Here is a 12,678-nt window from a genome sequence, read left to right as displayed (position 1 = left end):
CAGAACATTAAGGGCTTTTTCTTGAAGGAAGTTAGAAAGTAGTATCTAGGTTCCTTCCTGATCCATCACTAACAATGGTCCTTTCTTGAAATTTCTTGGTGGGAAAAGACATAGGGTGAAGATCCTATGAAAATCCTGCAAATGTGAAGGTGTTTGAACTTGGATAAGCTCCACCTTCATTCATCAACACTTTCCTGTTTGAGTACTCACTCTCTTTCAGCACTTAGGTTATGTTAGAATCATGTTCCCATCCAATTCCAGAATAATCAGAGATCTAGAGCTTTGGGCTGGCTGTGCAGGCTTGAAGACCTTGACCACTGAGCCCTGCCCTACACTGAACCCCACACAGGACTACTGCACTGATTTTTGGGGCCTGCTCACCAACCCTGTGTCTGAAAATGTTCTCACCATGACGATGGCCATCTGCTGCTTTCGTCGACACTCAGATATGACACAGAAGGATGTAGGATTCCAGCCAGCCCTGAGTGTGGTGGGTGTCCCAGCTGGAAGCAACATGTACTTCGATGGCTTTAGGTTTTAACTCCAACTTGGCTACTTATTAGTAACTTCAGGCAAGTTAAGGGTTGTTGGAAGGCAATGAAATAAGTACCTAAGATCATAAATGGCACATGATATTCAACAACCATTCATCCTTATTTACTTAGTAAACACACGTGTAACACTCTGTAATAGGCTCTGTTCTAAGAGCTTTACAAACGTTAATTCAGACCCCTTCTATTTTCCCTGTAAAGATGACTGCACTGACAGTGAGAGGGGTTTCATGGAGCAATGGGCTATATCAGAAGGTCTTTGCAAATAGAAACACTTTATCCTCAATGAAAACCGTTTGCTCTGCCTCTCAAACATGAAGCTAGGAGTTTTTCTAGACTCCTAGTTAGTGCTTTAGTTAGTTCAGATTATTAGCCACATGGGTCGTAAGTACTGACTACTGTGATGATTAATAATATTGATAATTTCATGATATATATTGGCTGGTTAATCTGCTCTAGCATGAACTCTTGTGTTTTCCTGACCCATTCACCTTTATTTTTTATAGTAGACATAAACTTGGGCCCATGCCTGTCACACTAAGTTACTTGTACTTCCCAAAGGCCATGCTTCTCCTCTTTGCCCAGGCTGCCCTTAGTCATGAGTTTGCCTGGCAACAGTCTTCTAAGCTTCATCTCAATCGTCACTTTATCTTGGCCTGTGAGATCTTTCCTGACCTTCTGTGTTGCATAGATGACTCCCTCCTGGAGGTACCTCTATATCCAGCCTGTGGCCCAGAGATACAATCCTCTATACCCTGCCTGTGGCCCTGAGATACTATCTCTGTAAGATTGTATCTCACTCAATGGTATCTCTAGCACCTGGTCCAGTAGCCCATGGTTTGGAAGGAAGAGTGAGAGAAAAGGAAGGAAGAAATGCAGGAAGAAGAAAGGTAGGAGGAAAGAAAAGAAAAAAGGAAAAGAAAGAGGAGGAAGGAAGGAGGAAAGGAAGAGGACTTCACTGGTTAATCAGCCAATGATCACATGAAAGCAGCCTGTCGTTGCTGGTCACTGTTACCCACCCTCACTGCCCTGCAAGGTAGAAAGTGGAGACGTGGAAGTGCAAATGCCAGATGCAAAATGGTTGTCTGACTTGGTAATCAAACAGCCATGTTTCTGGTGTTCTAGAAGGCAGATACTCTCCTCAAACATGAAACTGTGCCTTCCCTCACTCTCTTGAAAACTATACAAGACAAAACATTTCCAGAGATGGACGCAGGACAGATGAGCTTGGGAGATCAGGACCAAGGGCTAGTCTCATGAGTGCAAGTCACCCCAGCTAGAAGAATGCTTCTACTGAGGGGAGGCATGGAAAGAGAATAGGGCAAACTGGGGTATACCAGGTGGGGCTTTCGTGCAGTGGAGGCCTCTGTGCCCTGAGGTCCCAGCTCTTCTGTACCACTGTGTCTGCCCTCAATCCCAAAGTTGCCCTTCTTGACATTCACCATCCCCACATGAAGCTGGAGCTGAAGCAGTCAACAGGCCATGGTGGGGATGCAGTGAGGGTGTGAGTTGACTGAGAGCAGGAAGCCTTCATTCATTCATTCATCCATCCATCATCCATCCATTTACTCATCCATTCACTTTACATATGTTCCTTGATTGACTAATATATGTTGGAGATACACTGATGCAAGACAAAGCCTTGCTGATGAGGAGCTCCAAGTCCTCCCATCTCTGTGTGTCAAGTCCTAATCTATAAATGAGAAGCATGAATACTTTCGAGGGCATTGTTCTCCATGAGAGCACTTCATAGTTAAATGAATTCTTCTTTCCATAAATTTAAAGCAAACCCACACAATTTTGCAGATTTGTTTGGGAGACTTGTAAACACACTGAAGATCATTTCATGAATACTGGGTCAGAAATTCTTGGACAAGAATGTGGTTCTATGTCTTCCTACCCAAAATTCATTCCTTGATTCTATAGTACAGCTGCTCCAACAGAGACTCCTTTAAACATGGTATTTTCTAACATTAAACAAAGGTTTCAGTCTTTGACGGAGGCAGGCACAAGAGAGCATCTTGTTTCAAAGCAATGCAAAGAAACCAACTGGCAGGGAAGAAAGTGGGTGGGAGAAATAGGGAGTGCCCTGATCTGCCAGCTCACCACCTTCCGCATTCACTCCCACACTCAGCCCTGCCTTGCTAAGGGGGACACAAGTAGCTCTGTGGTTGTAGCTCACCTGGCTTAACAGGGAGTCAGTCTGGCTGTCCAGCCTTCTCTGACTTGCACAGCTCAGTTTCTACTGCCTGGGGTCCTTCATGCCTCGGGGATTCAGATTTTGCTTCTCACTCTGGACTAACCTTCTCAGCACTGAGTGTTTTCCCTCCCAGCTCTGCTTTGCCCCTCGCTTTGTCACGGCTTCCATCGAGATCTCATACTTCAGACTTTTGCTAAAGGCACACACAGCCTGGCCCCTGAGCATTCTCTCCAAGCTTGGCTTCTCTGTTGCACACAAGCAGAATCTCCTACAGCCCTAACAGCCAATGGCCAAGGCAGGAGGGCCCTCCCTGGCTGTTTGAGTGTTCAGTCTCCACTATGCCCCCTGTCTGGAATGCCCCCTTCTGTCATGTCATCTCTGGCCCATCCTGCATCCTCCTGTCCCCATACAGGACACTTGGGAGTCAAAAAGGAGTTGAAGAGCTAGAACAGGGCTAGGGTGAGACACGTGAGGCATTTGGAGCCTGAAACTTAAAGAGACGCTCATGCTTAAAGTGTGCGCTCCAGGCCTCTTACCTCCATTCATCCCGTCCTGGTGAGAGACCTCCACAATCTGGAGTAGATTTATGCACTCTCTAGACAAGAATATTATTAATTTCTGTTTTGATTACTGGAAGGGACCACATGATTATATATAAGAAATCCTACTGCTTGGAGAAGAAAACTCATGGGGAAGAGGAAAGTATTTTGTATCAAGAGCAGCAAGTGTCGTGGCTGCTGATTAATCCCTTCGTGAAAAATGGCATTTTTTAACGTTGACATAAGTAATCACACCTTTTCTTTCTGTAGTAGTTTAGTATTTCCTGTTATAATAATTCAAGCCTAATGCCTCACTCAAGGAAGCAGAAGTGTCAGCATGCTATTCATTTTCTCCACGTTGCCCCATTTGTTTCTTCATAAACTCCGGCGGAATCAGCCACCGGGCTGTCGGACCTTAGTGATTCACAGTGGACGTCAACTGAGATTCTAAAAGGGCATTGCCTGGAAGGACCGACGCACAAAGGACATTTCTCAAGTTGATGACAACTCAGTGACCTGGCGATCTGGTCACAAGTCTCTTGAGCTGTGCAGTCCTCTGCTCTTAGATTTTCAAGGCTATCGTCTATGAAAGGCAGGGTGGAATAGAGGGAAAATCCCAAGCCCAGGGCTCAGGTTTCTTGGGACCTCATTGCAGCTCTGTTGTCCAATTTTGCCAAACTTCTTGACTTCCCTCGGCTTTAATTTTCTCACCTGTACAAAGAGAAAACTGGCTAAGAACAGATGCAAAATGGTTGCCATGCCATGGCAATCAAATAGCCATGTTTCAGGTGTTCTGGAAAACAGGTAATCTAACATGAAATTCTGTCTTCTCTTACTCTCTTGAAAAACAAACAAGACAAAACATTCCCAGAGGTGGAGACAGGACAGATGAGCTTGGAAGATCAGGATCAAGTGCTGGTTTCACTACCTCTGCTCACCCCAGCTCATTCTTAGGCTGAGAAGAAGCAGGAGAACAGTGGGAACATGATGGTCCCCACGGGAAAAATGATCAGGGAAGACAGTTTCAGCTTGAAAATTCCATGGTGCCCCTTGGTGTGACTATCAGGGTTTTAAGTTATTCTTGAGAGTTTCTTGAACTCTTTTCTGTCTTTGTTTTCTAAAAGACTTTGATGATGGCAGCAGGAGCTCAGATTCATGTCTGAGTTACCATTCTGGTTTGCCAAGGTGGTGGAGGAATGTGGAAAGACACCGCTGCCCTTACGTCCTGTACTTTTGACCTGTACTCTAAGGCCTTTCCCTTCCTTTCCTGGGGCGTTTCCCCACACGGGAGCTCCATGCCAGCTTCCCCTCTGCTGGGGCTGCCAACTCATGATTCCCTGGGGGAGGCCTCCACACCAGCCCGCCAGCACAGGCTCCTTTCCGTGAAGGCTTCTGACTCATAGCTGCTGTGTAACGTGTGGCACCCCCAGACAGGAACACATCTTGTAAATTGCATTGGGGGCTGCTTCTCTAGTCTTCCTTCTGGATACCAGATCTGGAGGTGGCAAAGGGAATTGCATTCTTTACAGGTGAAAGAGCATTTAACTCTACCTAGCAGGGCTCTTTAACTCAGACTTTAGTTGTTTTTTATTTTTATTTTTTCATATCTACACACAGATACATTTCACAATAGGCAACATGACTAATATTTGCAGTATTGTTTTGATTCTATCAGTGCAAGTGGTTCACTCATTCCTGAGTGTCTAAACATCATTAAGATTTTAAACTTTTACACTGAAGAGCGTATTAAGAACAAGTTCTAGTATTTTTTTACTGGACATGATTTTTTCTAACTACTTACAGAAAACAACAAAGTGGGATAAGACTGGTAGATCTGATCTCATTTGCCAATACCAGTTGATGTATCATGGCTTCCTTGTGGCTGTGTTGAAAAGGATCGTGAGACAGTGACTTGGCAGGAAGAGGTGCCTTGGCAGGAAGAAGTGCCTAGTGGATGAGCAATGCCTGCTCTGGGCAAGGAGGGGACCGAACAGCGTGTGTGCCACTTTTAGACCCTACCTGGACAATCTCTTTCCACTGCTTGCTTTGTCCTCCTACTTCAAACCAGAGAGCAAGGCATGATGTTCCACCAACAGGATTATTGTCTATGATGGAGGAAAGTCACACAAAACTGTGATTATTTCAGTATTAAAACAAACTGGAGGGTAAGTTATTATGTAATTCTTGGACCTTGCTTCCACATCAACATATCAGTGGATTTTGGTGAAAATGAAGTCATTTTAGCGGGGACTAAAATGATTTAGTTGGGGCTTCCTAACAATGATGAGAAGGGGAATAGAGAAGGAAGTGGAGATGCCACACAATTTGCTACATAGTTATAACTGCACATGCAGCAAGCTACGGATAACTCTTACAGGATCCTAACATTAACCTCCTTTTCCTCCTTACTAAGAAAGTGGCAGACTCTTAGCCCTTCAGGACTGCAGTAAATCTGGCCAATTTTGCGTGTGTCCTATTTACATTTTTTTCTCTTTTTCTATTTCTTTTTTCTCTGTCACCCAGACTGGAGTGCAGTGATATAATCATAGCTCACTGCAGCCTTGGACACTTCTGGGCTCAAGTGAGCCTCCCACCTTGGCCTCCCAAGTAGCCGGGACTACAGGCACATTCCATCATGCCTAGCTAGTTATATTTATTTTTATTTTTTGTAGAGATAGGGTCTCACTATATTGCCCAGGTCAGTCTTGAACTCCTGGCCTCAAGCAATCCTCCTGCCTCAGCCTCCCTAAGAGCTGGGATAACTGTGAGCCACCGTGCCCAGCCCTATTTAGATGTCTTTATCTTGGTTTACCAGTGCTGTCTCCTTTGCCTACTAGTACTCGTTCTTATGTCTTTTTATGCTGGAACAAGTTCTTCCTTCCATAAGGGCCTGCACCAAATGCTGAGAACTGTTTCTCCATCTGCTCTTGCTTTGGACTTTGAAGACTGAGTACTCATTAATTGTACTCCTATAGCTCTAGATCTCTGCCTTTTAAATTGTTAATTACTTGAAATTTAAAGAGGTTTCTTCTGCCTGTGAATCTCAAACAACAACAACAACTAATAAAAAACTCTCCCATCCTCCTACCACCGGCAAACCTTGGGAATCCATCCATCTTGTACACATCATGGTGCCTTCTGTTCCTCTTCTCTGGTCACTGTGCTACCTGGCTTATGCTGCGGCTAGAGACAGGATTTCACTGGTTGAAAGAGAACATGTTTTAAATGGAATAGGAACCAGAAAAACTCTAAAACTGATAGATTCAACAATGTTTTCAGGGGTCAACCTCAAATGCATTGTCCTCTCTGAACAACAATGATATATTCAACTGCCTGACAGTAGAAAGAACTAAAATTCTCACCATTATCCTGGTGTCATCTTTGTGGGGTAAGTTGGTTGCCCTATGAGGACTCCTGAGCTGGAATCCTGAGCAGAGGTGATAGGCTGCTCTAGCTGGGAGATCAGTCCCAGTTTGGACCCATCTGTATGCACTGGGGTTGTTTCTGGAATGCAGGGATAGATACATTCACATTTGGAGAAGTAAGAGAAAACAGGATCAATTTCAGCAGGCTTTATGGAAAACTGAACGTTCATTGAATATACAAGGGATTTCTGGCAACTTTGAGTTCCTCTGTCTACCCTGGTGCTGCTACTTATTACTGCTAGAAAGTCGCCATAGTATTAAGTACTCCTGCATGTCTCTGCTTTTGCAGGCAGTGAAGGTGTCATCTGTTAATTATTTCTCAGTGTGACTGGAGTGCAGGTCAGCCCATAGAGACGATCTGATTAGATTGGCCTATCAGCGTCTAGGATGAGTGTCCCTCTTGGGCAGAGGTCTTGCAATGCCACTTAGACCACTCAGCAGCCTTCCAGCCTTGCCCTTCCCAGTGCAAACAGCTGGGAATTGGCTGTGGCACAGAGCAAGGTGACCCATGCAAAACGATCCCTTAGAAGGTGCAGTGCTGTAGCAGGCACTCCTGGTGCCTTGGCTCCGTGTGCATGCTACAGTCTTGCTCTGGCTGCGTGGCGTCCTACTTCCTTTTTCCCTCACAGTTACCCTTTCTCCTTTGTCTCCCTATCCATGGTGCTTTCTCTGGAATGCATCCTCCTTTGCATGTCACCACATCACTAAGTGTTGCCACATGAAAGCCACAGCCAAAGCTTCCTCTTTGGAGGTGTTTTTGGGAGAAGTGCTGTGTGGACCCAAAGGAGTATTTTCTAGCCTTAGCCCTGCCTATTTCTGTTTATTATTTCCTGCCTAGTTCTCATCCTTGTCATTGTTCCCTGCCTTGGTTTGTTTAATGCCAGTTCCCTTTAAATTCGGTTTATTCAGTCCCACCTTCTGTGTGCTGAATTGAGGGGTCATGGAATGCAGATAGCATCATCTGATAACTCTGCTATTGACCATTCTTCCGAGTGCACTGGAGGTTAAACTGCATAAGATGCAGCCCTCCCTTCCATCCTCACCCCCTGCATGAACCTAAAGGGCAAAATGACTCTCTTCAGTGAAATCATAGGGAAAGACGTATTCTGGAATATTTGCAAATGCTCAGCCTAGTGCCTGTCACCTTTCATGTGCTGAACAGCACACATCTGTGGGATATGTGAATGAATGCTTCATCGTGTTGTTAAGCACATAGGGGCTATGGCAGTTCAAGTAAGGTATGACGATATCTGCTGGAGAAGTCAGGGAGAGTTCCAACAGAAGGCAGGACAGGAATGTGCTGGAAGGTGTGTTAGGACCTCCCTGGGCAGGCTGAGGGCAGCAGGAAAAGCAGGCTAAATGGGAACCACTCAGTCCTCTGATGAAAGCTGCTGCCTCTTGGAGTTAGCTATTACCGTGATGACTGCTGCTGTCATTATGGCAAAATTTACTCTAAATAGAAATCTATAACTATCTCAATGAGCCCTAAAGACAGGCTTAGTCATCATGGCCACCAAATGTCGTCACATACATTAAGTGCCCCTATGTGTCCAAAAGCCCAGCCGCCCTGCCAAGTATATAGCCTCTCACTTACTCTTGTCATCTGGGCTTTCGGATGTGGAAACAGAGACACAAAGGAAGAAATCTGGCCTTAGAATAAAAAGAAAATTTACTGCCTGCACTGGATTTTTGCTATTGTGGATCACAGAGATGTTTAGATGTGGATTGACCACTCGTTCATTTGACAAATAAATATAATATCAATGCAAGAGTCATAAGGGGGGAGACGAGGGAGGCAGCATTTCATAACTGATTACACTTCTCTAATTATAATGGGGATCTGACCTTGTCCAGGGCAGGGAAGAATGTTTCCTTAAGTACTTGATGTTTCAGAGGAAAAGAAAGTCAGGCAAATCATTGAGTAGTGATGATCCATCTTTTCTAAGAGAAAAGTGCATTGTTTAGAAAGTTACAGTTCCCTGCAGTAAACTCCTTTGGCTATTTTTGACCCTTGAGAGTTTGGTTAAGAAGATAATATGCTGACCACAGCAACTGCTCCTGATGCAAAAGGTACAAACTTCATCACAGTGGCTTTTACTCAGAGCACCCACCAGAGGTTGGACTCAGAGTCTCACATGCCTCCATCCGATTCTGTTACTTTGTCTCCAAGAGTTAGGTTGAGTAGAACACACATATGCATGTGCGTGTGCACACACACATACGCACAATACACACGCGCGCGCACACACACACACACACACACACACAGCACAGAGCAGTAGGTGTTCCTATCTATTTTACAGCTATTTTTTGAATGTTTCCATGCTCAAAGTTCTGCATATGGCTGAACATTCCATGCACTGAGATATCTCACAGCAACTTCAATTTTTTAACTCTTTGGTACCCATTACGCCCCCAGTTACCTCTGTCTTCTCCTTCCAAGCAGTTTCATGCCAAGCTTTCTACCTCCCTCAACCCCAGGGCTTTCACTTGTCAACACACAGGCTTTGAGATCACCAATGCTTATGTTTTATTCTGTACCTTGTAAGAAAGCTGTGGAGCCCACATGGGTGGCATTTCCAGTCTGTCAAAGCTGGGGCCCAACCATGAATGGAGAAGCTTTGGCTGCTGTCAAAAGCAATACCATCTTGCAATCTCAAACTCCAACTGCCAAAGAATTGAAAGAAAGCAAGAGGTCTGAAATGTGTTTACAACTGGCTTGCTGAAAACAAAGGGAAGAGCAATGTTCCGTAAATGGCTCTGACCCAGCCCCTACAGGATCCATTCTGAGGATGTCGTGGCTGTCACTGACGCAGCCTACAGCCGGGCAGGGAGGAGGTGGGTGAAGTCATGGAAATTTTTTTTGCAGGCTTCCAATATTTATGGCTACAAAAGTAATATGACCACATGATTGTCTCTTTTTTAGGAGTAAAATGACCATTTAAAAAAGTAAATCGTGAAAGTAAAATTGGTAAATGAATAACCATTGGCACTGGAAACACGATTTGGTGGCACGGCACTTCTACAAGGGATCATGCACCAGTGTAGCAACTCGTCTATCACATGATCTAGGAACAACTGGAAAAGAGCATCATGGAGGCTGCCTGTGGAAGACAAAGGGCAGTCTTGGAAATGAGACTGAACTTTGCTCTCCAGGATTTTCAGCAAGATGTTCATATTCTCTGGGCATCTTTTTTTCTGTCTGTAAAATGAGAATATGAATTTCTGACTCCTGAAAAGAGAGAGGAAGTGCTTTCTGAACCAGAAGACAAGGCTCCATCCTTGTAGCTACATATCCGAAGAGTTACTGGTTGGCAAAGAGAGAGGGAACTGGGAGAAAAATGTTATTGGTTGATTTGAACATTTCAATCTAGCTGAAAGCAGAATAAATTTCATCATGATAGGCAGAATAATGGCCCCCAAACATGTTCTCATCCTGAGATTGACAAAAATGAAGCAGTAACTCTAGAAAGCTTCAAGGCCAGCAGCAAGGCTGGGGTTCTAGAAGGATTTCTCCGAGGAAAAATAAAACTGATAGTAGATACGTTTGAATGCCTCGAAAGGAGAGTTATACTTCTGTAGAGTTTGAGGATACAATTGTAATAAGTACATAGGAAAATGAGCAAGAAAATGATACAGATAATTATTAACTCTAGGACAAATAAAAACAGTTGAGCAAAAAACAACTGTTATAATGTCTTAAATAAATCAGCTGAGAATGTTTATATGGTCACATAGTCATAGTAATGCAACTCCTAGATGCTGATACAGCCCTAGTTCATTACATTATTAGGGAAAATGGGAGCATGTGTATGTATGTGTGCACATATGTGTGCAAATGTATGTGTGTGCATGTGTGTGTCCATGTGTATGTCTGTGCCAGGGCAGTATGGAGGTATATGAGGAAGTGAAATCCTTAATTTCTATAGGATACAGTGAATAGATGCTATTTGTCTTAGTTCACTTGGGCTGCTGTAGCAAAATCCTGTACCCCGTGTGGCTTACAGGCAACAGAAATCTCCTTCTCCCAGTTCTGAGGGCTGGGAGTGCAAGATCAAAGCACTGGCAGATTTGTTGTCTGGTGAGGGCCGGACTTCTGATTTGTAGACAGCACCTTCTTACTATGTCCTCAAATAGTGGAAGGAGTGAGGGGACTCTCTGGGTCTTTTTGGATTTTTTTGTTTGTTTGTTTTTAAAACAGAATCTTTCTCTGTCGCCCAGTCGTGGGATGATGCAATCTCCACTCATTGCAGCCTCCGCCTTCCAGGTTCAAGCAATTCTCCTACCTCAACCTCCTGAATAGCTGGGATTACAGGCATGTGCCACCACACCCAGCCAAGTTTTGTCTTTTTCTGTTTTTTAGTAGAGGTGGGGTTCTACCATGTTGGCCAGGCTGGTCTCAAACTCCTAACCCCAAATGATCTGCCCACTTTGGCCTCCCAAAGACTCTTTTTTACAAAGGTGCTAATCCCACTCATGAGGGCTCCAAACCTAGGACCTAACCACCTCCCAAAGGCCCCACCTCCTAATACCATCTCTAGGATTAGAGTTCTGACATATGAATTTTAGGGTAATATAACTACTAAGACTATAGCACTACCTAAAAGTGAAAAGTCAAGAAGAGCAATGTGAGCATGCCATAGGGAGACAGGGAAGAGTTGAAGTGGCTGCCTTTCATCCAGGTGGGAGCCCTGGTTTCTAGTCAGGTGGGAAGGGCGGGGAAAGTACCTTTTTAAACTATGGGCATGCACTGCTTGGATGTAAAATAGAAACAGTCTAAAATAGAATGAAATAAAGCTCAATGACATCTCCTTCAAGAACCTTTGCAACACGCCCAAAGGCTAACTCACTTCATTTCAGAGTATACCAAAATTCTTGCTATTTCACATGCTATATGCACTTTCTGTAAACAAGATGTTCTTCAAACATGCATGCAATGTCTTCTGCACATACTATACCGTCCGTCTCAAAAAACAGACTTCAAGATGAATCCCTGCTCCAGAATTATGTGCTGCTAAGACCCTGAGTTCATTGGATCATACTAGACCGGGGGATGATCCTTCAGCCAAAAGCTTGTTGGAGCCTGAGAGTTTTGAATGTTCTCAGGTCTCTTAGGAAACAGAGATGCCAGAGAGAAATCAGTGGATGCCCTGGCCACAGATCCCTGGTGTTATATGTTCACAGATCCACTGCCATCATTTCTGCCAGAGAGTGGGGCAGAGGTTTAAGGATAACTTATGTTGTCCAAGCACGGTGGCTCACGCCTGTAATCCTAGCTCTTTGGGAGGTCAAGGCAGGGGGATCCCTTGAGCTCAGGAGTTTGAGACCAGCCTGGGTAACATGGCAAAACCCTGTCTCTACAAAAAATACAAAAATTACCAAGGTTTGGTGGCATGCACCTGTAGTCTCAGCTACTTGGGAGGCTGAGGTGGGAGGACCACTTGAACCCAGGAGGTGGAGATTGCAGTGAGCTGAGATCATGCCACTGCACTCCAGTTCCAGTCTGGGTGATAGAATGACTCTGTCTCAAAAAAAAAAATAAAAAAATAAGCTACAGAGGCAGCTCATAGTGCTGAGATGGAGGTAGCTCTGAATCTAGCCTCAACCCAATCCTTGCCAAGAAAGGAAGCCCTTTCCCTGTGCCCTTGCTTTCCTGAGTCCAGGAGAGATTAACAAGCCTCCTTATGACTCATTCTGTGAGTCAGACAGGGGAAGAAAAACAAGCACGTCAAAGTCTAACTTTCGGATGTGTAAAGACTTAGCAGTCTGATCTGTGACCAAAATTGTTGATTTGAAGAGCCGGGAAGGAAACCGTGAAGTTCTCTCTCCTTTCATCGTCTGGGGCTGTGCCCTCTGTGGGCTTTCTAAGTAAAGGCTCAGCTGGGAGGAAACAGAATCTGGAGAACACCCAGCTGCTCCCACGGGAAGCATCAGGGAAGAAGGCAAGGTGTGAATTCTGCCTT

General features: G+C 44.6%; 1 long non-coding RNA gene across 1 annotated transcript; it reads right to left on the bottom strand.

Annotated features, from left to right (window-relative positions):
- Nucleotides 1-2,911: 2,911 nt before the first annotated feature.
- Nucleotides 2,912-6,516, bottom strand: LOC141580950 (uncharacterized). Its single transcript, XR_012513377.1, has 3 exons — nucleotides 6,390-6,516; nucleotides 5,310-5,395; nucleotides 2,912-4,001 (listed from the first exon to the last, which is right to left on the bottom strand). It is a non-coding gene; the product is annotated as an uncharacterized LOC141580950 (long non-coding RNA).
- Between the last annotated feature and the right edge of the window lie 6,162 nt (nucleotides 6,517-12,678).

The sequence above is a fragment of the Saimiri boliviensis genome, chromosome 13, assembly GCF_048565385.1.
Source record: "Saimiri boliviensis isolate mSaiBol1 chromosome 13, mSaiBol1.pri, whole genome shotgun sequence".
Taxonomy (NCBI): Eukaryota; Metazoa; Chordata; class Mammalia; order Primates; family Cebidae; genus Saimiri; species Saimiri boliviensis.
This window is presented reverse-complemented; position numbering and strand designations above follow the sequence as displayed.